This window comes from Triticum aestivum, chromosome 2D, assembly GCF_018294505.1.
Source record: "Triticum aestivum cultivar Chinese Spring chromosome 2D, IWGSC CS RefSeq v2.1, whole genome shotgun sequence".
Lineage (NCBI taxonomy): Eukaryota > Viridiplantae > Streptophyta > Magnoliopsida > Poales > Poaceae > Triticum > Triticum aestivum.
In genome coordinates this window covers 581,275,330-581,300,978 of record NC_057799.1, presented here as the reverse complement: position 1 = coordinate 581,300,978, position 25,649 = coordinate 581,275,330, and the positions used below count along the sequence as shown (strand labels likewise).

General features: G+C 43.1%; 2 pseudogenes; both read right to left on the bottom strand.

The window, feature by feature from the left end:
- Positions 1-1,830: 1,830 nt before the first annotated feature.
- On the bottom strand, positions 1,831-14,903 carry LOC123055972 (uncharacterized; annotated as a pseudogene).
- Positions 14,904-16,065: 1,162 nt separating this feature from the next.
- On the bottom strand, positions 16,066-20,187 carry LOC123055971 (uncharacterized; annotated as a pseudogene).
- Positions 20,188-25,649: the final 5,462 nt, after the last annotated feature.

Sequence of the window (25,649 nt, the reverse complement as noted above, 5' to 3'; positions counted from 1 at the left end):
GATGTGCGGTCCAATTAATGGTTTTTGTTAATGGGTCATTGTAATATGTAACAACCAATTCTTATTGTATTTGTTATTAGATGGTTAGTTTAACCACTGATCATCAAATATGATAAGTAACCAACAACAGTTCGGTCTAACTATTAATTTGTGATTATGAAATATAACTACCAAAAGTTGACAACATATAATTATAAAAAAGCTCTATCATAAAATACTTGTGATATATGTTAACAGATATTTACCTTAAGAAATTCTCATCGATACATGTATGCAGGGCACTTGGCAAAGACTTTGCTGAGTAAACCACTCCATAAATACGACTCGTCTAGGCACCAATCAGGATTATTAACTTTGCCGAGTTCCTTTTCACGGGCATTCAGCAATCATGTGAAAACTATTTGTTGATTTTCTAAAAATGGTTACTCCTCCACACAAAAAAAAACATGCTTACTCGGCAAACAAATAATTAGACGAAACGAAGTGAACCAAACCTGTGGCCCGTGGTCAAATGCGCTTTGCCTAGCGTTCCTCTCAGCAAAGGTCAAATGACTTTTCCGATCACTACAAGCGGAAAAATATTGTATTATATTTCCAAAAATTCAATATTTGTGTTTGTGCTAACTTGTGGATATTCGGATATTTTTTTTACAAAGGAACTTTAATTATCTCACAATGTAGCAACAAGTAGATATTGATCATAATGAGTAACACCCGATCTTTGCATAGGTAAGATGCAGACAGCCAAACACCAACAATCTGATAAAAGAAAATAAAAAATTGACATATCGGCAACAATAAAGAATTATAAGACTGAAAGTATGCCAACATTGAAGGTGATGATATACCGATCAAGTGATTATGCTACTGCGACCTTTGTTGGGTAAAATCTTCCCATGGCCACCCGCTCCAACCTCAAACACACCACCTTAAATAACGGTTGGCAAGCCGTTCGATGTACTGTAGAGGATGTAAGAAGTCAGTGCGTACAATAAAAAATAACCTGCAAATGAGAGGAGTTTTTGCCGTTAAAAACAAAATCATTTCTGCATAGACAAAGAGAGCACAATAAGTCAGACATTCCAAACCTTATTAGTGTATATTGCAAAACTTGTAGTTGGTTGCAAATTTGATGCTATTTGAATGACCGGCAAAATAGAGCATGCAAACGTGCACCGGAAAAAAAAATGGCTAATTGTCTTGTCATGCAATTGATTTGCGGACAGCGGGAGAAGCTGCCGCACACGGGAGCAGCGGCTAACTGGATGGTGACGCACTCCATGCATCCACGCATGGGATGACATCAACGGAGCGTGTTAAGCTTCTTATGCGCCGACCTCTTCTAAACACTATAGTGTGTTATTTAAAATATTGGTTCATGTATTTGAACCAATATCTCTTAGTGCATAACCTCTTCTAAACGCAATAATGCGTGGATGGGCTCGTAGCCCAGTGGTGGTGGCGCTGTGCTTTCGCCTAGCCGACCTGAGTTCGACCCCCTTTTAGGCCGAATTCACGCATCAGTAGATGGAACTCAAGGCTTACTCTCCTACCAACCAGTCGTAATGAATACTGATGTTGGTACAGTCATTACCGGTTCAATTAACATACATAAAACTACTGATGATGTTATGGTCATTACCGGTTCAATTAACATACATGAAACTTAGCGCATATCGTCATCGCAGCATCTAAAAACTGAAGTACCAAAGCGTTACAGCAAGGTTCAATTAACATACATGAACTTAGCTCATACCGTCATCGCAGCATCTAAAAAACTAAAGTACCAAAGCATTACGTCAAGAGCTCACTTACTCCTGATAGGCTTATTCAGCTAGCGAAGAAGAAAGCTCTCCGTAACTTCCCCTTCCACACTTCCCACCAGCTCTCTGTTTCTGTCTTCCGTCCATAGAATCCAGAGTCTGCACCTACCCTCAAGACACGATCTCTCACAGTTATCAACAGTTCATCTAAAGCAGTGATTTTACTCACAAGAGAGTTCTTCTCATCCTCAGCGTCAACACAAAGTAGGAAGGCATCTATCTCTGCAACATTCGCTTCCCCATCCTTAATCAAAGCTTCTTTGAATGAACGTAATGCCGTTATGAGGACAGATGAAGCCTTTTCTGTGCCCTCAGGACCAACATCCCCCAAAATGTTTCCAGTAACTTCAGATTCTGAATCCTCCTGTGAAAAAAGGGAATTTGGTGTAAAAAAAGGAATTCAAATGTTTGTATGGACAAATATGTGCAAGGCAACAGATTCTAGCGATACAGATCATTTTATCTAGCTTTTGCAGAAGCAATGAAGGTGAAATAAGATACTACATCGCTGCCATTTAGAACACTTTAAATCTACAATTATTATGATGATATGAAAGCAATTGAAATAGTAACAGCTAAGATTTGATGGAACTAACGATGGTTAAAATTTTATTATAGTTGAGTGTCTTAACTACAGATCAAACTAATATCTGGAATAAAAAAGAAATGCTATGGTTTTAAGGTGTTATAGTGAGCGGTGCATGTTTAATTGGCTTTTAAACCCCTAATTAGAAACCAAACAAATATATATATAGGGTAACAAACTCATCTATCCAATTGGAATTTATCTAGTTATTATTTTTATTTTAGTGAACAATAGAAAAAACGGCTACGATCTAAGAGAAAAAAATGATCAATTACGATTCAATGATAAAAAACACATCCGTAACTGGGTTCACGAGAAAAAGAAACAAAGTTGAATATTTTTGCTGTTCGGAAACATATTGGAAGATGCTGACTGTTTTTGGACCCTGCTTTTTAAAAGAATGTGGCCTATTTGGACTCTAGCTGGATTAACTAGTATATTGAGATAAATTTGCATTTAGAGAACACATATACTTTGCATCCCTCCAAAAACATGCAAGAGATAATCGTGTGTACTATCCAACAGTTGAAGTCAAAGCTTGAATGACGCACAATTCTCACTGGCATCAAATTATGCAACACATATTCATTAAATAAGATATAAATTTAAAGCTGAAGTAGAAGACAGCAAAATGCATAAGGAGAATGAAAATGTATAAAGAGAAAGAAAACATAACTTACCATTGAAAATATTACTTATGTATATCCAAATATTTAAACAAGAACAACAACAATGCCTTTAAGTCCCAAACAAGTTGGGGTAGGCTAGAGTTGAAACCCATAAGCTCTCGAAACCAACTCATGGCTCTGGCACGTGGATAGCTAACTTCCACGTACCCCTATCCATGGCTAGTTCTTTGATGATATTCCAATCCTTCAGGTCCCTCCATATGGACTCCTCTCATGTCAAGTTTGGTCTATCCCGACCTCTCTTGAGGTTATTAGCACACAAACCGTTGGCTATGCACTAGCACTTCTAGAGGCTTGCGCTATATATGCCCAAACCATCTCAGACGATGTTGGACAAGTTTATCTTCAATCGGTGCTACCCCAACTCTATCACGTATATCATCATTCCAGACCCGATCCTTTCTTGTGTGACCACACATCCATCTCAACATGCGTATTTTGCTACACCAAACTGTTGGACATGTTGCCTTTTAGTTGGCTAACATTCCGCGCCATACAACATCACAGGTCGAACTGCCGTCCTATAGAACCTACCTTTTAGCTTTTGCGGCACTTTCTTGTCATGGAGAACGCCAAAAGCTTGGCACCACTTCATCCATTCAGGTTTGATTCGATGGCTCACATCTTCATCGATATCACCATCCTTCTGCAACATTGACCCCAAATATCGTATGGTGCCCTTCTAAAGTACCACCTGCCCACCAAGGCTAACCTCCCCCTCCTCGTGCCTAGTAGTACTGAAACCGCACCTCATGTACTAAGTTTTAGTATACTAAGCCAAAAACCTTTTGATTCCAAAGTTTTTCTCCATAGATAACTTTCTATTAACTCCCGTCTGACTATCGTCGACTAGCACCACATCATTCGCAAAGAGCATACACCATGGGAATTGTTCGAACACTTGTCACCTCATCCATCACCACAACAAAAAGATAAGGGCTCAATGTTGATCCTTGGTGCAGTCCTATTTTAATCAAAAAGTCATCACTGTCGCAATCAATTGTTCGAACACTTGTCACAACATTATCATACATGTCCTTGATGAGGGTAATGTACTTTGTTGAGACTTTGGGTTTCTCCAAGGCCCACCACATGACATTCCACAGTATCTTATCGTAGGCCTTCTCCAAGTCAATGAACATCATACGCAGGTCCTTCTTTTGCTCCCTGTATCTCTACATAAGTACTCGTACCAAGAAAATGGTTTCCATAGTTTTTGTCACGCTTGTCATTTTTCATAATCGATACTCAATGACTCTCTCCCATAGCTTCATTGTATGCCTCATCAGCTTAATTCCATGGTAATTAGCACAACTTTGAACACCCCCCTTGTTCTTAAAGATTGGTACTAATATACTCTGCCTCCACACCTCAATGAGGATACAATCGGCCCATCGCCTTGCCTCCTTTCATACTTTTTAAAGGCTTCCTAACCTCAGACTCCTGGATTCGTCGCACCAAACGCATGTTTGTATCATCGAGGGAGTTATCCGGCTCAATGATAGAGCTCTCATTTTCTCCATTGAAAGCTTGTCGAGATACTCCTGCCATCTATGCTAGATCTCCTTGTTCTTTAGCAGGAGTCGACCTGCTCCATCCTTGATGCATTTGACTTGGTTGACATCCCTCGTCTTACTGTCTCGGATCTTGGTCATCTTATAGATGTCCCTTTCACCTTCCTTCATGTCTAAACGCCGGCAGAGGTCATCATACGCCTGATCCCTTGCTTCACTCACAGCTCGCTTTTGCGGTCTTCTTTGTCACCTTGTATTTCTCTATGTTGTCACTTATCAGCACTCCTATTCCAAGTTTAGGCGTCTAAAACAATCTTTCTTCTCCTTAATAGCCTTCTGGACATCATCATTCCACCACCAGGTATATTTAATTTAGCTTCGCTTCTACTTCCCATGGTCACCCCAAACTCCTTTGGTGTCACTTTGTGAAAGCAAGTTGCCATCTTTATCCACATATTGTTTGCATCACCTCCTTCCTCCCAAGGGCACCTCCTTAATAACCCTCTCCTTGAATGCCTGAGATGCCTCCCCTTGAGCTTCCACCACTTTGTTCTAGTCACTTTGGCGCGTTTATCCCACTGGACATGAATACGAAAGCGGAAATCAGCTGCCACAAGCTTATGTTGAGGGACAACACACTCTCCAGGTATCACCTTAAAATCTAGCAAGCACGCCTGTCTTCTCTTCTCTAGAGGATGAAATCAACCTGGCTAGAGTGTTGACCACTACTAAAAGTCACTAGATAGGATTCTCCCTTTTTAAAGAGGGTGTTAGCTATGGTCATGTTGTAGGCTAGAGCGAACTCTCCTTCTTGATTCTTGCTACCATAGGCAAAGCCACATGCACCCCTTCAAAACATCTGGTAGATGTACCCATGTGGCCATTGAGGTCTCCTATGAAGAGCTTCTTACCAACAGGTACACTCCTAACGATGCCTCCAGGCCTTCCCAGAACTCCCCCTTCATTGGGGCCTACTTGGGAAGCATACCCGTTGATAACATTGAGAACTAAGTCCCCAACTACCAGCTTGACTAGGATAAATCCGGTCCCCTTGCCTCTTGACATCTACCACTCCACACCTGAGGCTCGTGTTGATGAAGATGCCTACTCCGTTCTTGTTTGTAGTTGTCCCCGAGTACCATAACTTGAAGCCAGTATGCTCCACCTCCACTTTATGTCCCTTCCATTTGGTTTCTTGGACGCATAGGATATCAACACCTCTCCTCACCACTGAATCAACTAGCTCACGTAACTTATCCGTCAAGGACACTATGTTCCAGCTACCTAAGCGGATCCTAATAGGCTCTGCTAGCTTCCTTACCCTTCGCACTCGCTAAGTCAAATGCAAAGACCCTTACTAACTTTTCACTACACCCGGGCATCAATGTAGCACACCATTAAAGATGCGACGACCCAATCTAGCTCACTTATCACCATATCAAGATCTAAGATACGACACGCCATCAAGGAGACGACAGCCCAACCATTGCCCATTTAACACCACACCTGGGTTCCGGTATGGCGCGTCGCTAAGAGAGATAACCAAATATTTAAACATTATTGAAAATTCTAGCTATTGATATGATAGCTTTATGACTATGCTATCATATAATCTGCAAAATCCTCAAAATATTTGAACACAACTGACGAATCTAGCTATTCTATTCATATACTAGTTACACATTATGTTTGTGGAGCTTTATATCATAATGCTATACTATAATCTACAGAAACCCTCATGCTATAAGTTGACAATTTTGCATCTATGTAGTAATGTACAAGTAGGCGAGGCTGTCTGCTATTTTTTTTGAAGGAATGGGAATAGCGTTGCCAGCTCTGCTATTATGAGTTAGGTAAATAAGACATGTTACTTGGACTAAAACCGATAGCATATATTCACAGCAACAATCCAATCCTCTCAGGAAACTTCATTCCATGCAATCAGTGGACCAAACATAAAAAGGAGTACTTAGCAGTTAGCACCACGGTCACACAAGAATAGGCTCACCATGCTGCATACCAAAGGAGGCCAGGCCAAGTAGGGATGGACAGGGCATGGAAGTTGCTCTCTATTCTTAAAATGCTAGTTCAGCTCCGCTGTTTCCAGAGAGAAGGATAGGAACCACTCAGGGGATTTGTACTGGTCCATGAAATTCTTCCAGGGGGAAAATAGAAATCTAGACAAAACCACTAAAAACCGTCATAAGCCGCACTGAGATTGTATCTTCCACTGAACAGTTGGTGACCTCCATAAAGCTAGAGTGCAACGGAAACGTATTGTGTAGCACAAATCGCTGGACGCCGTCATCACTGTCTCTCAAGATCCAAACAGAAAGTGTGCATTCCTTCTCATTTACAATAGAGAGCCTAAGACTCTTGGCCTGACCAATCTTAAATTCTGGGTATACCACTCTCAAGGGCGGCGGCAGATCTATTAGCGAGAAGTGAAAGGTATCTGTGTTGAGCACCAAAATGTACTCGCTGAGAGATGCCCCGCCCACAGACTCGCATTGCCAATATATAAACCCATCCACCATCATGCGGGTTGTACGCCTGAATCCCTCAGGCAGCAGCGCGGTGATACATCTCCAACGTTTCTATAATTTATGAAGTATTCATACTATTATATCATCAACCTTGGATGTTTTATATGCATTTATATGCTATTTCATATGATTTTTGGGACTAACCTATTAACCTAGAGCCCAGTGCCAGTTTCTGTTTTCTCCTTGTTTTAGAGTATCGCAAAAAAGGAAAACCAAACGGAGTCCAATTGACCTGAAACTTGACGGAGCTTATTTTTGGACCAGAAGAAGGCCAAGGAGTCAAAGAGTTGGGCCAGAAGAGTCCCGGGCTGCCCACGAGGGTGGGGGGCGCGCCCCCTGGGCGTGCCTCCCTGCCTCGTGGACTGCCCGGAGAATCCCTCTGACTTGTTCTCGACGCCAACACCTCTCATATATACCCAAACTTCCAGAAAGAAACCTAGATCGGGAGTTCCGCCGCCGCAAGCCTCTGTAGCCATGAGAAATCAATTTAGGCCCTCTCGGGCACCCTGCCGGAGGGGGCCATCATCACCGGAGGCCATGGAGGAGGATCCCGGAGGGTCCATCATCGCTATGAAGGCCAAGGACCAGAGGGAGAACCTCTCCCTATCTAGGGGGAGGCCATGGAGGAGGAAGCACAAGGGGGAGAACCTCTCCTCCTCTCGCTCGGTGGCGCCGGAGTGCCATCGGGAGGGGAATCATCGCTGCGGTGATTGTCTTCATCAACATCACCATCATCATCACCATCCTCATCTATTTTACGCGGTCCACTCTCCCGCACCCCGCTGTAATCCCTACTTGAACATGGTGCTTTATGCCACATATTTATGATCCAATGATGTGTTGCCATCTTATGATGTTTTGAGTAGATATCCTTTGTCTTTGGGTTGATTGATGATCTAGATTGGTACGAGTTGTATGTTTTATTTTGGTGTCGTCCTATTGTGCTCTCCGTGTCGCGCAAGCGCGAGGGATTCCCGCTGTAGGGTGTTGCAATACGTTTATGATTCGCTTATAGTGGGTTGCTTGAGTGACAGAAGCATAAACCCGAGTAAGGGGGTTGTTGCGTATGGGATAAAGGGGACTTGATGCTTTAATGCTATGGTTGGGTTTTACCTTAATGATCTTTAGTAGTTGCGGATGCTTGCTAGAGTTCCAATCATATGTGCATATGATCCAAGAAGAGAAAGTATGTTAGCTGATGCCTCTCCCTCATATGAAATTGCAATGACGACTACCGGTCTTGTTAACAATTGCCTAGGACAATTCCGCACGCCGATCCATCATTATTCCACACTCGCTATTTATAATATTTAGTAATATATTCTAACTTTATGATAACAACACCTACTTTATATTTTAGCTCTCCGATATCATGCAAAGTTATCCTCTTCATACCCACAACATAGTTTTATTTCTCGTTTCTAGTTGGAAGCAAACGTTCGGTGTACGTAGAGTCGTATCAGTGGCAGATAGGACTTGAGAGAATATTGATCTTACCTTTAGCTCCTTGTGGGTTCGACACTCCATACTTATCACTTCCACCTTTGGGAATTGCTACGATGATTCCCTGCACTTGGGGATTATCAAGCTCTTTTCTGGCGTCGTTGCCGGGGAGCAATAGCGTGGGGTTGATACTCTCGTGTGTGCTTGTTTGCTTTCTTCACTAAGTAGATGTTGTTTTTCCTTTTTGTTTCTGTTTAGTTGTGGGTGAAACAAACAATTTTTTTAAAAGAGTGAAAATACAAAAAAATTACTTGCCTCTCATGCCTAAAAAGTTTTTCCAAAAAGAGAAGTGATCTGAAAGTTATGCATTGAAGAAGTGAGGGTCGACCTTGAGCACTTGTGTTCATGCTCACGGAAACAATGTAGAATTTTTCATGGAAGTTTATCTTTAAATAATTATCCCCTTGTATATATCCATTGTATTATAAAAATAATGTGCCAAGCTTTGGTTTTAGGATGATTAGATTGCTTGTTTACTATGTGCAGAACAAAAACAGAAACTTTGGCTGTAGCGCGTGATTTTACATTTCTTACTGGAAAGTCAAATGGATCTGAAACTTTTTGCACATTACTTCTGTACAAATTGTTCAAATTTTCAAATTTATTTCATAATTGTTTGAGTTACATAAGTTTGCTAAACTTCCAGATTACTACAGACTGTCCTGTTTAAGACAGATTCTGTTTTTGATGCATTGCTTGCTTGTTTTGATGAAACTATCGATTTCTATCAGTGGACTAAGCCATGGAAAATTTATATTACAGTAGCTATAATGCAAAAAAAAAATATGAATTGGTTTGCAACAGTACTTATAGTAGTGATTTGCTTTAGTATACTCACGGATCTCACAAAGATTTTATTAAGTTTTTGTGGATGAAGTGTTCGAAGAACGTGGAGTTACCAATGTGAGAAGAATAAAGAGAGGCAAGAGTTCAAGCTTGGGGATGCACAAGGCACCCCAAGTAAATATTCCAAGGATACTCAAGCATCTAAGCTTGGGGATGCCCGGTTGGCATCCCATCTTTCTTCTTCAACAATTATCGGTATACCTCGGTTTTTGTTTTGTTCACATGATTTGTGTCCTTTGTGTTTTTATTTTTCTTTAAGAACCATGCTAGTATGATATAGCCCTTCATTGATTTATAGAATACTTCATGTGCTTCACTTATATCTTTTAAGTATGATCTTATTGAATTGCTCTTTGTGCTTCACTAAAATCTTTTGAGTATGGTTTTATAGAATGCTTCGTGTGCTTCACTTATACATTTTGAGCTTGGATATTGGTTTGCCTATATTAATTGTAGAATGATCCATGAACTTCACTTATATCTTTTGGAGTATGAATAATACTAAGTGGGCTTGGAAGAGTGTCAACTTTAGGAACTAGTGATCTCACTATTCCGAATAAGAAGAATTTTGCTTATGTGGAGAGTAGAAAAATTTCTATGCTTATAGATCATGAAAAGAATGCTTTATGTGATGGTTTTATTGATGAATTCATTCATTATGCTACTGAAAATTTGTATGAGGGAGGAATATATGCTTGTAGGAGTTGTAATAATATCAAGTTTCCTCTCTATGTGCTTAAAGTTTTGAAGTAATACTTGTTTTGCCTTCTTATGCTAGTTGATTCTTGTTCCTATAAATTATGTTCTCACAAAATACCTAGGCATAGGAAGTGGGTTAGATTTAAATATGCTAGTCATATTCTTCATGATGCTCTCTTTATGTTTCAATTCCTATCTTTTATGTGAGCATCATTGAAATCATCATGCCTAGCTAAAAGGCATTAAAGAAAAGCGCTTGTTGGGAGACAACCCAATATTTACCCTTACTGTGTGTCTACATGATTAAGCTACTGTAGTAATCATGTTTTATAGCTTTTGTTTCAATAAAGTGCCAAGTAAGACCTTTGGGAAGACTTGGGTGAAAGTTAATGTGATCTTGCTGTAAAAAACAGAAACTTTGCGCTCACGAGATTAGCTGCCATTTTTTACAGAAGAGTGCTTTTGAGTTAATTCTTTTTGAACAAGATTAATAGACAAATTCCTCACGTCCACCAATTTGTTTCATAATTTTTGGAGTAGCAGAAGTATGGTTGCTGTTCAGATCATTACAGACTGTTCTGTTTCTGACAGATTCTGTTTTCATTGCATAGTTTGCTTGTTTTCTAGTTTCTATGGCTTATATTTTTCAATATAAATTGTAGAAATGATATGGTACAGTAGGCATTGTGTGAGAACAACTATGAACCTTGTCTTTGACAGTACCAAAGTGAATGGTTTACTCTTTATCATACTAACCTATCTCACGAAGTTCCGTTAAGTTTTGTGTGATTGAAGTTTTCAAGCTTTGGGTGAGATATCGATATGAGGAGAATAAGGAGTGGAAAGACCCTAAGCTTGGGGATGCCCAAGGCACCCCAAGGTAATATTCAAGGAAGACTCAAGCGCCTAAGCTTGGGGATGCCCCGGAAGGCATCCCCTCTTTCGTCTTCAAAACTATCGGTATACCTTACTCGGAGCTATATTTTTATTCGTCACATGATATGTGTTTTGCTTGGAGCGGATTTTCAATTTTACTTGCTGTTTGAATAAAATCATTGGATCTGAAATCTTGAATGAAAAAGAATCCTCCCATGGCTAGTTAATTATTTGACTACTCAGTGTTCTTCACTTATATCTTTTGGAGTAGTTTGTCATTTACTCATGTGCTTCACGTATATCCTATGAGTAAATGGTTGAATGAATTGAATGTCATAAATCTGAATTTATATATGTTTCATATGCTTATAACATGGGGAGTAATGACTTCACACATAATAAGTATAGGTAGTAAACTCATTGAAAGTTAGCAAATGTAGAATTGGTCACTTGAACAATTCATGAAAGAATATTGAAGGAAGAGAGATTTCACATATAAATATACTATCTTGGACATCTTTTGTAATTGTGAGCACTCATTATAATATGACATGCTAAAAGGTTGACGTCGGACAAGGAAGACAACGTAATGGGTTATGTTTTCTTATATCCGAAATAAAGTATATTGTCTTGGATCATCCAACATGTTGAGCTTGCCTTTCCCTCTCATGCTAGCCAAATTCTTTGCACCAAGTACAAATACTACTTGTGCTTCCAAACATCCCTTAAAACGAGTTTTGCCATGAGAGTCCACCATACCTACCTATGGATTGAGTAAGATCCTTCAGGTAAGTTGTCATCGGCGCATGCAATAAAAATTGCTCCTTAAATATGTATGATCTATTAGTGCGAAGAAAATAAGCTTTATACGAACTTGTGATAGGGAAGAAATAAAAGCGACGGACTGCATAATAAAGGTCTTTATCACAGGAGGCAATATAAAGTGACGTTCTTTTGCATTAAGATTTTGTGCATCCAACCATAAAAGCGCATGACAACCTCTACTTCCCTCTGCGAAGGGCCTATCTTTTACTTTTATCTTCTACCCTTATACAAGAGTCATGGTGATCATCACCTTTCCTTTTTACTTTTTCCTTTGGCAAGCACTTTGTGTTGGAGCGATCCGGATATATATATATCCACTTGGATGTAGGTTTTCATAAATTATTATTGTTGACATTACCCTTGAGGTAAAAGGTTGGGAGGCGAAACTATAAGCCCCTATCTTTCTCTGTGTCCGATTAAAACTTTGAACCCATAAATATCACATGAGTGTTAGCAATTGTGAAAGATTAAATGATAGTTGAGTATGTGGAGTTTGCTGAATCAAAGCTCTTACATAGACCCTTCCTGAAAATAAGATGAATTGCAATTGTTTGATGACTAAGAACACTGTTTGTTAGTTTTCAAGGAAGTTTATGATCTATACTTTAACATGTGAATAGCTTGTTACTTGATCATGAAAAGTTTTATGAGTTGAGCTACTGTTATGACATATATTGATGCTAGAAAAAGTGAGTGAAATTGTCATTGATCAAACTTGTGCACTTGCTAGCATTCACACTTCATAAATTATTTCTTTTATCATTTACCTACTCAAGGACGAGCAGGAATTAAGCTTGGGGATGCTGATACATCTCCAACGTATCTATAATTTATGAAGTATTCATGCTATTATATTATCAACCTTGGATGTTTTATATGCATTTATGTGCTATTTTATATGATTTTTGGGACTAACCTATTAACCTAGAGCCCAGTGCCAGTTTCTGTTTTCTCCTTGTTTTAGATTATCGCAGAAAAGGAAAACCAAACGGAGTCCAATTGACCTGAAACTTGACGGAGCTTATTTTTGGACCAGAAGAAGGCCAAGGAGTCAAAGAGTTGGGCCAGAAGAGTTCGAGGATGCCCACGAGGGTGGGGGGCGCGCCCACCCCCTGGGCACGCCTCCCTGCCTCATGGACAGCCCGGAGACCCCCCTGACTTGTTCTCGACGCCAACACCTCTCATATATACCCAAACTTCCAGAAAGAAACCTAGATCGGGAGTTCTGCCGCCGCAAGCCTCTGTAGCCATGAGAAATCAATCTAGGACCTCTCTGGCACCCTGCCGGAGGGGGCCATCATCACCGGAGGCCATGGAGGAGGATCCCGGAGGGCCATCATCGCCATGAAGGCCAAGGACCAGAGGGAGAACCTCTCCCCATCTAGGGGGAGGCCATGGAGGAGGAAGCACAAGGGGGAGAACCTCTCCTCCTCTCTCTCGGTGGCGCCGGAGTGCCATCGGGAGGGGAATCATCGCCGCGGTGATCGTCTTCATCAACATCACCATCATCATCACCATCCTCATCTATTTTACGCGGTCCACTCTCCCGCACCCCGCTGTAATCCCTACTTGAACATGGTGCTTTATGCCACATATTATGATCCAATGATGTGTTGCCATCCTATGATGTTTTGAGTAGATATCCTTTGTCTTTGGGTTGATTGATGATCTAGATTGGTACGAGTTGTATGTTTTATTTTGGTGCTGTCCTATTGTGCCCTCCGTGTCGCGCAAGCGTGAGGGATTCCCGCTGTAGGGTGTTGCAATACGTTCATGATTCGCTTATAGTGGGTTGCTTGAGTGACAGAAGCATAAACCCGAGTAAGGGGGTTGTTGCGTATGGGATAAAGGGGACTTGATGCTTTAATGCTATGGTTGGGTTTTACCTTAATGATCTTTAGTAGTTGCGGATGCTTGCTAGAGTTCCAATCATAAGTGCATATGATCCAAGAAGAGAAAGTATGTTAGCTTATGCCTCTCCCTCATATGAAATTGCAATGACGACTACCGGTCTTGTTAACAATTGCCTAGGACAATTCCGCACACCGATCCATCATTATTCCACACTCGCTATTTATAATATTTAGTAATATATTCTAACTTTATGATAACAACACCTACTTTTATATTTTAGCTCTCTGATATCATGCAAAGTTATCCTCTTCATACCCACAACATAGTTTTATTTCTCATTTCTAGTTGGAAGCAAACGTTCGGTGTACGTAGAGTCGTATCAGTGGCAGATAGGACTTGAGAGAATATTGATCTTACCTTTAGCTCCTTGTGGGTTCGACACTCCATACTTATCACTTCCACCTGTGGGAATTGCTATGATGATTCCCTGCACTTGGGGATTATCACGCGGCCGTCTTCGGGAAAATATGCCACTCCATGGTGTCCGGTGAGAAGACGGCGACGCGAGCCCAAGGCCGCGAGTGATCATGACGGGTAGAGACCACACGGGGCGGCCTCTGATCCTCTCCGGGGGAGAGTGTGTGGAACTCAAGGGTGGTGTCGTCGGGCATGTCATGGTGCTCATGGGGGTGGAGAAACAGAGCCATCGTTTGAGGGTTGTAGTAAACTTCCTGCTTGGTGCTCCGATGCTGGAGAGCGATGAAGCCTTCGTCGAAGGCAATCGAAGGATCGGAGAAATCGACCCCCCACTCGGAAGCATCATCGTCTCGGAGGGGACTGAATCTGGCGGCAGTGGGGGGGCGTGAGGCGGGGAAGGTAGGTACCGTGCGCATGTAGGGTGTGAGGAAGAGAGCGAGGAGCGGGGGCGCGTGGAGCGCACGGAAGCTACGGGGAAAGGCACGGGACGAACGGATGGTGCCGAGGAAGGTGCGGCAGGTGAAGGCAGCGGAGGCGAGGCTGGGGAGGTCCGGGAGGCGGAGGAAGATCTCTCGGAGCTGGTCGTCGTCGAGGGCACTTATGGTGGTGGGAGCAGGCGGTATAGGGTGCTCCGGCGGCAGTGGCGGCGGCGGGTGGGAAGCCATGGCTGCCGAGTTCAAGTGGCCCCGGATTTGGAATGGCAGACGCTCGGAAATGCAGACCTAGCCGCTTGGAAATTTTTCCTGATCTTTTTTCCCCCGAAGCAGAGAAGCGTTGAGCATCTCCAATATAAATGTTACTTGCATTTATTGGGGCGCTTGCTTGTTACCCGTTGAGTGCGAATTACATCCTTGCCACTACCGTCGGTCACCGCCGTCGACTTCGACGTTCGGGCCATCGTCAACGTTGACCCATCGCCGTGTCAGTCAATGTCACACATCCGATCTCATTGGAGACACAACATAAATGCATCACCCGGGACTGCGCTCTACTGACATGTTGCGGGCCTCCCAACATTTGGAGGTTAAAAAGAGGCATTGCTATAGTGATCAACCGGCATCTTAGCACATCGAAGTTATATGATCATCCAACTTGGGCTACCATAAAAAAACATCCAACTTGGGCTATCACTGGAAAGTTTATTGAAGCTAAAAGGGGAAAGATCTTCTTAAGAAACAGCTTGACATTACCTACTTAAAAGGTACTCCCGTTGTCCTAAGATGTTATTATAATCTTATCTTATATTATGAGACAGACGGAGTACTTCACAATACAAGCATCTGGCCGAAAGGGAAGGGCTAAGAAAAGTTACCATATTAGTTATTACTCCCTATGTAACTTTTTATAAGACGTTTTCAGAGTCCATGACAGTGTCAAAAGAAACGTCTGATATTAAGTTACAAGTTACGGAGGGAGTATTATGCAACATAGAACAGTCACACACATTTATTTATATATATGATTTTTCCCAAAATAAATTCACTTCTAAGAGAAAAAAACAACTGATAAAATAGTTGCATGTTGTCAATTAGAAAGAGATGAAGAGGCGCAGCAGTTTGGGACATTATGCTTGTCCGTTTTTACCTACGTGTCATCTGTAAGACAACGCATCATTAACATGAAACCAGTCATACTGAATACTAGTAAAATAATGATGATCATTACAGCCATCACTGTTAACGTAAATGAAACGTAACACATACCTTCATTACAACATCTAAAAACGGAAGTACCAACGCATTACAACAACCGTCATTACAACATCTAAAAACGGAAGTACCAATGCATTACAACAAGAGCTCACTTACTCCTGGTAGACATGTTTATTCACCTACCGAAGAATGTTCTCCATAGCTTCCCCTTGCACATCTGCCACCAGCTCTCCGTCTTTTGTTCGTAGAATTCATTTTCAAGGTCTGCCACCCTCAAGACACGATCTCTCACAGTTGTCAACAATTCATCCAAGGCAGTGATTCTCCTCACCAGAGAGTTCTCATCATCAACGTCAATACAAAGTAGGAAGGCCTCTATCTCTGCAACATTTACTTCACCGTCCTTAATCAAAGCTTCTTTGAATGATCGTAATGCTGTTATAGGGGCTGATGAAGCCTTCTCTGTGCTCTCAGGACCAACATCTCCAAGCCCGTCTCCAGTAACTTCAGATTCTGAATCCTCCTGTGACAAAAAGGGAATTCGGTGTAAAAAAGAATTCAAGTGTTTGTAACTTTGTATAGACAAATATGTTCAACGCAATATATTCTAGTAATACAGATAATATTATCTAGCTTTAACAGAAGCAATGAAAGTGAAATAAGATACCGTACGCCACTCACCACTGCCATCTAGAACTTTTAAAATCTACTATCATTATAAAATGAAAGCAGTTGAAAAAAGTAACGGAGTTAATGGGCGGTGAATGTTTAATTGGCTTTAACATCCCTAATTAGAAACCAAACCAATATCTATAAGATACACACTCCTCTATCCAACTGAAATTTATCAAACTATTATTTTTATTTTATTGAACAATAGGAAAAATGGTTAAGATTTAAGAAAAGAAATGATCAGTTAAGATTCAATGATTAAAAACACACCCATAATAGGTTTCAAGAGCAAAAGAAACAAAGTAGAATATGTTTGCTGTTTTGGAAACAGATTGGAAGATGTCTGACTGTTTTTGGACACTCCTTTTCTAAAGAACATGGACTATTTGGACTCCAGATGGATTAACTACTATAAGAGACAAATATTTACCTAGGGAACACATATATTTTGCATCCCTCCAGAAACATGCTAGAGATTAAATAGTGCCAGTTCTCACTGGCATCAAATTATGCAACACATATTCATTAAATAAGATGCAAATTTAAAGCTGAAGTGGAAGACAGCAAAATGCAAAAAGAGAAAGAAAATGGCCTTCATGGTTGACCTCCCAGGCATGAAATAAACTGATTTTTGGTCACGCTTGTCATTCTTCTTAGACTCTCTCATAGCTTCACTGTATCGCTCGTCAGCTTAATTCCATGGTAATTAGTACAACTTTGAACGTCCCCCTTGTTCTTGAAGATTGGTACTAATATACTCCGCGTCCATTCTTCGGGCATCTTGTTTGCCCCAACATTAAGGTTGAAAAGCTTAGTTAGCCATCTTGTAGTATCGCTATGTCCTTGAGGCCTCTCCACACCTCAATGGGGATACAACCAAGGCCCATCGCCTTGCCTCCTTTCATCCTTCGTAAAGCCTCTCTGACCTCTGACTCCTAGATTCGTCACACAAAACACATGTTTGTATCATCACATGAGTCACCAGCTGAATGGTAGAGCTCACATTCTCTCCCTTCAAAGCTTGTCAAATTACTCCCGCCATCTATGTTTGATCTCCTCGTCCTTCGCCAGGAGCCGATCTCCTCCGTCCTTGATGCATTTGACTTGGTTGACATCCCTCGTCTTCCTCCCTCGGATCGTGGCCATCTTATAAATGTCCCTTTCACCTTCCTTCATGTCTAAATGCCGGTAGAGGTCCTCATATGCCCGACCCCTTGCTTCACTCGCAGCTCGCTTTGTAGTGTTCTTTGCCACCTTGTACTTCTCTACCTTGTACTTGTCAGCACTCCTATCCCAAGTTTAGGTGTCTGAAATAATCTTTCTTCTGCTTAATAGCCTTCTGGATATCATTGTTACACCTCCAGGTATCTTTAGCTTTGCTTCTACCTCCCCTGCTCACCCCAAACTCCTCTAAAGTCACTTTGCGAACGCAAGTCACCATCTTCATCCACAAATTGTTTGCATCACCTCCTTCCTTCCAAGGGCCCTCCTTAATAACCCTCTCCTTGAAAGCCTGATTTGCCTCCCCCTTGAGCTTCCACCACTTTGTTCTAGTCACTTTGGCGCGTTTATTCCCCTTCTGTCCCTTCCATTTGGTTTCTTGGACTCATAAGATATCAACACCTCACCTAACCACAAAATCAACTAACTCCCGTAACTTACTCATCAGGGACCCTACGTTCCAGCTAGCGAAGCAGATCCTACTAGGCTCTACTAGCTTCCTTACCCTCCACGTTAGTCGAATCAAATGCGAAGACCCTTACTCATTTTTCACTACACCTGGGCGTCGATGTAGCGCACCACCAAGGATGCGACAACCCGATCTTTGCTCACTTATCACTATACCCAGATCAAGATAAGACACGCCACCAAGGGGGTGACGGCCTGGCCCTTGCCCATTTAACACCACACCTGGGTTCCAGTATGGCGCGCCGCTAAGAGGGAAATCCAAATATTTAACATTATTGAAAATTCTAGCTATTAATATACTAGTTATAGATTATGTATGTGGAGCTTTATGATGATGCTATCATATAATCTGCAGAAACCCTCCAAATATTTGAACACTACTGAAAAATCAAGCTATTCTATCCATATACTAGTTATACATTATATATGTGGAGCTTTATATCATAATGCTATAACATAATCTGAAGAAACCCTCAAGCTAGAAGCTGACAATTTTGCATCCTTGAAGTAATCTACAAGTAGTTGAGGCTGTCTAATATTGTTTTGAAGGAATGGGAAAGCGTTGCCAGCTCTGCTACTATGAGTTATGTAAATAAGACATGTTACTTGGACTAAAACCGATAGCATATCTTCACAGCAGTACAACAATCCAATCCTCTTAGGAAACTTCATTGCATGCAATCAGTGGACCAAACATAAAAAGGAGTAATTAGCACAACAGTCACACAAGAATAGGCTCACCATGCTGCATACCAAAGGAGGCCAGGCCAAGTAGGGATGGACAGGGCAGGGAAGTTGCTCTCTATTCTTAAAATGCTGGTTCAGCACCGCTGTTTCTAGAGAGAAGGACATGAACCACTCAGGGGATTTGAACTGATCCATGGAATTCTTCCAGGGGGAAATAGAAGGTACACAAAACCAATGAAAACCGTCATAAGCCGCACTGAGATTGTATCTTCCACTGAACAGTTTGTGACCTCATAAAGCTAGAGTGCAACAGAAACGTATTGTGCAGCACAAATCGCTGGACGCCGTCATCACTGTCTGTCAAGATCCAAATAGAAAGTGTGTATTCCTTCTCATTTACGATACAGAGCCTCCCATTCTTGGTCTGACCCATCCTAAATTCTGTGTATGCCACTCTCAAGGGCGGCGGCACATCTATTAGAGAGAACTGAAAGGTATCTGTGTTGAGCACCAAAATGTACTCGCTGAGAGATGCCCCGCCCACAGACTCGCATTGCCAACAGATAAACCCATCCACCAATGTGCGGGTTGTACGCCTGAATCCCTCAGGCAGCAGCGCGGCGGTCTCCGGGAAAATCTGCCCCTCCATGGTGTCCGGTGAGAAGACGGCGACGCGAGCCCAAGGCCGCGAGTAGTCATGACGGACAGAGACCACACGGGGCAGCCTCTGATGCTCTCCGAGGGAGAGTGTGTGGAACTCAAGGGTGGTGCCGTCGGGCATGTCATGGTGTTCCTGGGGGTGGAGAAACAGAACCATCGTTTGGGGGTTGTAGTAAACTTCCTGCTTGGTGCTCCGATGTTGGAGAGCGATGAAGCCTTCATCGTACGCAATCGAAGGATCGGAGAAATCGACCCCCCACTCGGAAGCGTCATCGTCTCGGAGGGGACTGAATCTGGCGGCAGTAGGAGGGTGTGAGGCGGGGAAGGTAGGTACCGTGCGCATGTAGTGTGTGAGGAAGAGAGCGAGGAGCGGGGGCGCGTGGTGCGCACGGAAGCTGCGGCGAAAGGCGCAGGACGAACGGACGGCGCCGAGGAATGTGCGGCAGGTGAAGGCAGCGGAGGCGAGGCTAGGGAGGTCCGGGAGGCGGAGGAAGATCTCTCGGAGCTGGTCATCGTCAAGGGCACTTATGGTGGTGGGAGCGGGTGGTATAGGGTGCTCCGGCGCCAGCGGCGGCGGGTGGGACGCCATGGCTGCCGAGTTGAAGTGGACGCGGATTTGGAATGGCAGACGCTTGGAAATGCAGACCTAGCCGCTTGGAAGTTTTTCTTCATCTTTTTACCCCTGAACTAGAGAAGCGTCACATAACAAACAAATGCATTGAGCATCTCCAGTATAAATGTTACTTGCATTTACTGGGGCGCTTGTTACCGTTGAGTGTGTAAATACATCCTCGCCACTACCTTCGGTCACCGCGGTTGACTTCGACGTTCGGGGCATCATCAACGTTGACCCATCGCCATGTCAGTCAATTTCACGCATCCAATCTCATCGGAGACACAACAGGCGTGTTTGGTTACTTTCTCCATCGGGCCTGGCTGAGCAGGGACTCGGTAAGGAAAAACAGGACCAAAACATAGATGACCAGTTGGTTGGTTGCCTGCATTAGTGGTCTTGTCATCGAGATGCAATTTTCACCCGGTGTCTGGTTGTGTACATGCATATGATTAGGAGTTAACAACAAAGCTTAACACCCACTTGGTTTGACATCTCATTTCGTCGAACACGTTGAGCGCGCCGGAGGTTCCTCTGCCCATCATGTCCACCGCCGGCACCCGGCGACCATGGGCGCGCTCGGCACCTGGACTCCTCCACGCACGGCACCGTGGCTGCGCCCGGCTCGCGGCCATGTGTTGCTGCTACCCGCTCGCTCATGCACCTTGCTGCTGCTGGTGGTGGGGCGGCGGCAGGTGGTGCTGGTGCTGGTGGTGGTGGGGAGGAGGACTAGGGTCGTGGTGGAGCGGCGGCACCGGCTGCGGGGACGTGGCTGAGGTCTTGCCGAGGTGCTTGTTGTTGTGCATCCACACCTTGAGGAAGCGGCGGGGCACGCCAACCTGGGCGCAGAAGGCGTCCACCACGCCGCCGTCGGGCTTCTGCACGCGCCAGTGTTGGGAACGTAGTAATTCAAAAAAAATCCTACGATCACGCAAGATCTATCTAGGTGATGCATAGCAATGAGACGGGAGAGTGTGTCCACATACCCTCATAGACCGAAAGTGGAAGCGTTTAGTAACGCGGTTGATGTAGTCGAACGTCTTCATGATCCAACCGATCCAAGTACTGAACGTACGGCACCTCCGTGTTCAGCACACGTTCAGCACGATGACGTCCCTCAAGCTCTTCATCCAGTAGAGGGTCGAGGGAGAGTTCCGTCAGCACGACGACGTGGCGATGGTGTTGGTGATGTGATCCGCGCAAGGCTTCGCCAAAGCACTACGACAATATGACCGAGGTGGTAAACTATGTAGGGGGGCACCGCAGTTGTGTCCTTGGGTGCCCCTGGCCACGTATATAAAGGAGGGCAAGGAGGAGGCCGGCGGCCAAGGAGGGGCGCGCCATAGGGGGAGTCCAACTAGGATTCCCAATCCTAGTTGGACTCCCCTTCCTTTTCCAAGAGGGGGAGAGAGGGAAGGAGGAGGAGAGGGAGAAGGATAGAGGGGGGCGCCGCCCCATCCCTAGTCCAATTCGGACTTGCTATGGGGGGGCACCCCTTGCGGCCCTCCTCTCCTTTCCAGGCTCAATACTTCCCCGAGGGGTTCCGGTAACCTCCCGGTACTCCGAAAAATACCCGAACCTTCCCGAAACTATTCCGGTGTCCGAATACCTTCGTCCAATATATCAATCTTTACCTCTCGACCATTTCGAGGCTCTTCGTCATGTCCATGATCTCATCCGGGACTCCGAACAATCTTCGGTCACCAAAACACATAAGTCATAATACAAATCGTCATCGAACGTTAAGCGTGCGGACCCTACGGGTTCGAGAACTATGTAGACATGACCGAGACACATCTCCGGTCAATAACCAATAGCGGAACCTGGATGCTCATATTGGCTCCTACATATTCTACGAAGATCTTTATCGGTCAAACCGCGTAACAACATACGTCATTCCCTTTGTCATCGGTATGTTACTTGCCCGAGATTCGATCGTCGGTATCATCATACCTAGTTCAATCTCATTGCCGGCAAGTCTCTTTACTCGTTCCGTAGTGCATCATCCCGTAACTAACTCATTAGTCACATTGCTTGCATTGCTTATTGTGATGTGCATTACGGAGAGGGCCCAGAGATACCTCTCTGATACATAGAGTGACAAATCCTAATCTCGATCTATGCCAACTCAAAAAATGCCTTCGGAGACACCTGTAGAGCATCTTTATAATCACCCAGTTACGTTGTGACGTTTGATAGCACACAACGTGTTCCTCCGGTATTCGGGAGTTGCATAATCTCGTAGTTAAAGGAACATGTATAAGTCATGAAGAAAGCAATAGCAATAAAACTCAACGATCATAATGCTAAGCTAACGGATGGGTCTTGTCCATCACATCATTCTCTAATGATGTGATCCCGTTCATCAAATGACAACACATGTCTATGGTTAGGAAACTTAACCATCTTTGATTAACGAGCTAGTCAAGTAGAGGCATACTAGGGACATTCAGTTTTGTTTATGTATTCACACATGTACTAACTTTCCGGTTAATACAATTCTAGCATGAATAATAAACATTTATCATGATATAAGGAAATATAAATAACAACTTTATTATTGCCTCTAGGGCATATTTCCTTCAGTCTCCCACTTGCACTAGAGTCAATAATCTAGATTACATAGTAATTATTCTAACACCCATGGAGTCTTGGTGTTGATCATGTTTTCCTCGTGGAAGAGGCTTAGAAACGGGTGTGCAACATTCAGATCCGTATGTATTTTGCAAATCTCTATGTCTCCCTCCATGACTAGATCGCGGATGGAATTGAAGTGTCTCTTGATGTGTTTGGTTCTCTTGTGAAATATGGATTCCTTCGCCAAGGCTATTGCTCCAGTATTGTCACAAAATATTTTCATTGGACCCGATGCACTAGGTATTACACCTAGATCGGATATGAACTCCTTCATCCAGACTCCTTCATTTGCTGCTTTCGAAGCAGCTATGTACTCCGCTTCACACGTAGATCCCGCCACGACGCTCTGCTTGGAAGTGCACCAACTAACAGCTCCACCATTCAATATAATTACGTATCCGGTTTGCGACTTAGAGTCATCCGGATTAGTGTCAAAGCTTGCATCGATGTAACCATTTACGACGAGCTCTTTGTCACCTCCATGAATGAGAAACATATCCTTAGTCCTTTTTAGGTATTTCAGGATGTTCTTGACCGCTTTCCAGTGATCCCTCCTGGATTACTTTGGTACCTCCCTGCTATACTTATAGCAAGGAACACATCAGGTCTGGTACACAGCATTGCATACATGATAGAACCTATGGCTGAGGCATAGGGAATGACTTTCATTTTCTCTCTATCTTCTGCCGTGGTTGGGCATTGAGTCTGACTCAACTTCACACCTTGTAACATAGGCAAGAACCCTTTCTTTGACTGATCCATTTTGAACTTCTTCAAAACTGTTTCAAGGTATGTGTGTAACATCCCAAATTTTCAATTTGGAATGTTATACATTAGATCATCATGCATATCATATTTTATTGCATTTCAGTTTGTGATCCTCAAAATTCTAAGCAACTCAAGGACCCATGGAGAGAGTTGGGGATTTCACGATTTTCATATTTGAATTTTATCAAATATCGAAACGAGGATCATTTGTTTTAATTATTTTCTTTGAGAAAATATTTCATATCAAAATACATGAGATGAGATAATATGACTTCTCCAAAAATAATGAAATATTGGAGGAAAAATATTAAAAACAAATATTTGTTTTTATTCGGATTTTATTTCTATTTTATTTGCCGAGGAAAAATATGCGTTTTTCAAAATTGCATTTTAGGCCCAAATAAATGTTCATCTTGTCCGGCTCATTTTTATAGCACGGGGAAAATTTATTTCGGGATTTTTGGAGTCAGTTTAGTATTTCTTTTCTTTCTTTTTCTACACGTCGGAATTGTTTTAAAAAAAAGTCAAACCGACTCGGGCCGTAACCGGCCAGGACTCCGCCCAGCCGGCCCTCTTAAATAGCGCCACCCCGAGCCCCCAGACCACCGAAGCCCGCCGCCACCTAAACCCTAACCCTAGGCCGACCCAGCCCCTGCGCCGCCAGCCGCCGCCCGCGCCTCCGTGAGCCGCCGCCACCGCCGAGTCTTGCCACCGCCCCGTTCTGTCACCCCGCCGCCGATCCCCCTCGACGCCGGAGCCGCCATCCGCCGCCGCCGCCCGCCGAGGTAGCCGCCGGAGTTCGCCGCCGCCGCCGGCGGTTTTCTTAAGAAAACTGCCCGGTTTTTTTATAAAAACCACGGTTTATTTTTTTATAGATTGGTTCGGTTTTTCCGGTTTAGTTATTTTGCGGTCGTTCGTCCGTACATTCGTTTAAACGAACGGTTTTCGTCGTTTAACCGCAGATAGCGTACGTTCGTTCGTTAGCCTGTTTGTCAGTTTTCTTTTTCTCAGATTTTTCGCGAATATTTTCGATTGCGATTTCTGATACGATTTTCGTTTTAGTATAACTTTTCGCTCGTTAATCGGAATCAGGCGATTCAAGCGCCTAGAGTTTCGTCTCGAAACCCTCTTTTTGTTTAACCAACTTAAACAAGTTTTTGCTACTGTAAAATATGACTTAAATCCAGATTAGTAAACGGAGCTTGTTTCTTTCGCAGTTTGAGTTTCGTTGCTTCGTTCGATTTGATTCGTTTTGCAAACCGGAGTTCTTAAGTTGAACTTTCCGGTTAGTTCTCTTATTTTGAGTTTTACCCGTGCACCCTTGCTTGATTGCTTATGTATGTTATTGTTTGTTTGTGATAGAGTACCCGGAGTGCGAAGCGTGCTACTACGAGTCTCTAGGTTTCACGGATCATCAGCAAGGCAAGTAACGCTTTGATCATACCCCTTTACCACCCAGTTTTATTTCATTAGATCAACCCTCAAACTATTGCATGGTTAGGAACTGTTTAATATGTCGGTTTTGGGAAGTAGATGAGGTAGTACCTATTGCCCTATTTATTATTAAACCTTTGGGAGTTACTTCTACGTTGCTTATATTGCTATGCTATGCTAGTAGACGTGGATTGGGTTTGAGTGATTACATGACAGATGTGAGATTGTTAATTAATGGTTAACTTAAGGTGTACTTAAATACACATCTGGGTGGATTGAGGCACCTGGGGAATCCATTATTGCCTGTTTTTTTTGGAAATCCCGGGGTACCGTATGATTCTCCTATGGACCGCCACCCAGGCTCAAAGGGATCATGAGATTATTCATGCTAGAAACTTCCGTGTGCAGCCACAAGCTATTATGGGCTCTAGCATAGTTGATTAAGTCGTGTGAACTCTTACAGTGGTAGACTAGCAGATGTAGGGGAAGTAGGTGTAACTGTCTACCCATCGTAAGGTGCTAACGCTTCTGAAAGACTGTGTCTCGGTCATCCGTTTCTCAAACACCATGTAGTGCGAGAAATCAAACGGAGGAGATCG